The sequence below is a fragment of the Apis dorsata genome, unplaced genomic scaffold, assembly GCF_000469605.1.
Source record: "Apis dorsata unplaced genomic scaffold, Apis dorsata 1.3 scaffold_758, whole genome shotgun sequence".
Classification (NCBI taxonomy): Eukaryota; Metazoa; Arthropoda; class Insecta; order Hymenoptera; family Apidae; genus Apis; species Apis dorsata.
Window position 1 is genome coordinate 300485 of NW_006263911.1, and position 2524 is coordinate 303008.

Here is a 2524-nt window from a genome sequence, read left to right on the forward strand (position 1 = left end):
TCGGCCACATTCTTTTAATATCCAGAATATAAAATATAATTTTAAAAAATTTGTTTACCATATAAAGTACAAGATTTTATGGATTGTTGACAGCATCGGATACCATGGATATTTTTCCTTAAATATGCAATTTGTTTCAAAACAAAATGTCTTAAATTTTTTCAAATTAATTATTAATATTAAATTATAGTAATTAGAATTATTTTTAAATTACAAAAAAGGTATTTATATTTGTTATTTTAGCTAATATTTTTATATTTTGGAAAACATGAAATTTCCTTCACTATATTTCATTATTTGAATTTATTATTCCATTATTTGAATCTCGTCTCTTCGTTTTATCATGCTAAAAAATAATGCTTGAATTTTTTTTTATTTTTTTTCTGTCTCACTTACTAATTATTAAATATATAAAGATGTTCTATTTCTTTTTTATGAAATTTTCATAAATATTTATAGCATATTTTACAAGTAAAAATAATGTTATATAAATACAGACATTTTGCTTTGTTCAAATGTTTTGTTAAAAAATTATAAATAAAAATATGAAATGATAATTAATTGATATTGTTGATTGATACAATTAGGGATAAATTTAAAAATTATTATGAATTGATATCTACGAAAAATATAATCCATTAGACTAACTTCGTATTTATTATTCATCAATTTCTTCTTCAATTTCAGTAAATATGTGATAAACTTTTTCTTAACTTCTAACATTTGTACTTTGCATTTGATATATTTTCTCTTTTACAATTCCTCACAAGTAATATCTAGAGATCAAGAAAATGATGCTATCCATCATTAAGCGTAATTATTTAATTATTGTTGTATTAAAAGTATATATAATTAAATAAGTTAATGTTTAATTAGATCCATAAATTTTGATTATTTTTTCCTATCAATTGTAGCTGCAATTAATTCTGTAGAAAGTCCAAAAGAAATTAAATAGTTAATTTTTTTAGTAAAAAATGATATCTGAATATATTATTGTTATATATCTCTGTCTATATTACATTTGAATTGACTTGTGAAACATTATTTCACGAACAATACATGGATTTTTATGATTTCATTGATAATGGAATTCATTTGATTTTTTCAAAAATGTCAATATTTTCTGTTTTTGTAATCTGGATGACTTGTCTTCATATAATACAATTTTGTACATATATATATATAGAAGATTTAAAACAAACATATTTGTATATTTTTCAATAATAAAATGTTCTTTTAACCATATTTGCTATTTTTATAATATGTATTCAATAAGAACATTTTTATTTCTTAAATAAATTACTGCAATATATATTTCTCTTCAACTGATTTTTTATAAATTTCAAACATCAATTTCTTCCATTTTATTGAAAGTAAAAAAAAAAAAAAAACAATTATCTTTCTCTTTAAATTATTTTCATTATACCATACGTGGAAAAGATCTTCATCTTTTTTAAATAATATTGATTTAAATAAAAATAAAAATAAAAGTTGTTAAATTTTTATATGAATTACTGAAAATATCTGAAAACATTGACATCATAAAATATTTAAAATAATTATGAAAAAATATACTACACATATTATAATGTCAAATATTTATAATTTAATAACTGTTTATATTTATATAACCATGAAAAGTATAATAATAATTATAACGTAACTATAATATATATATAATTAAATTTTAATATATAGAATTCATACTTTGATATATAGAATAAATTGAAGTCTTTAATATAAAAGATGATTAATTTTGCAAATTCGCTAGAAATCTGATTCAAAATAAAATAAAAAAACTAATATTTAATATTTATAAAAATTATTATTACTATTAAATAAGATTCACGTAATTTTCTTCTTCTAAATGATTATTCAAATGGTTAAGAAACTTATGACAATGATACATATTAAAATAATTCGAATATTTCTAAAAGTTCGTATAAAATTCGAAATTGCAAAAACATTGCAATTGAAATTTACAAGCACTTATTAACAATTGCGTAAATTGTCATATAAAAAAATATTCGATAATGATCAGTTTTAATCGTTTTTATATAAGTCAATTTAAAATTAATTTAAAATATTATTAACAATTTATTGTTTGATTCATTTGTTAATATGAATTAATATTAAAAATATTAACTTATATATATCTTACTTATATATATATTATCATATTATATGATTATATTATCATATTATATTATCATATAATATAACATAAATCTGTATTTTGATGTCGCATAATGCGTAATTAAAATAATTACAATCATAATTAAATAAATAATAATAATATATAATAAAATAAAATAATTATAATAAAATCGATCGATTTTTTAATAAAATATTGAAAAAAAATATAATTATAACAAGCAAAGAGCAAAATATTTACAAAAATATATTTTCATATGTAATAAAGAGTTTTATTCTATATTGAATTAATAATAAAATTAACAAACATTTTATAATTAATGTTTATCAGAAATTAAGTTCCATTATTTATAAATAAAATTGTAATTTT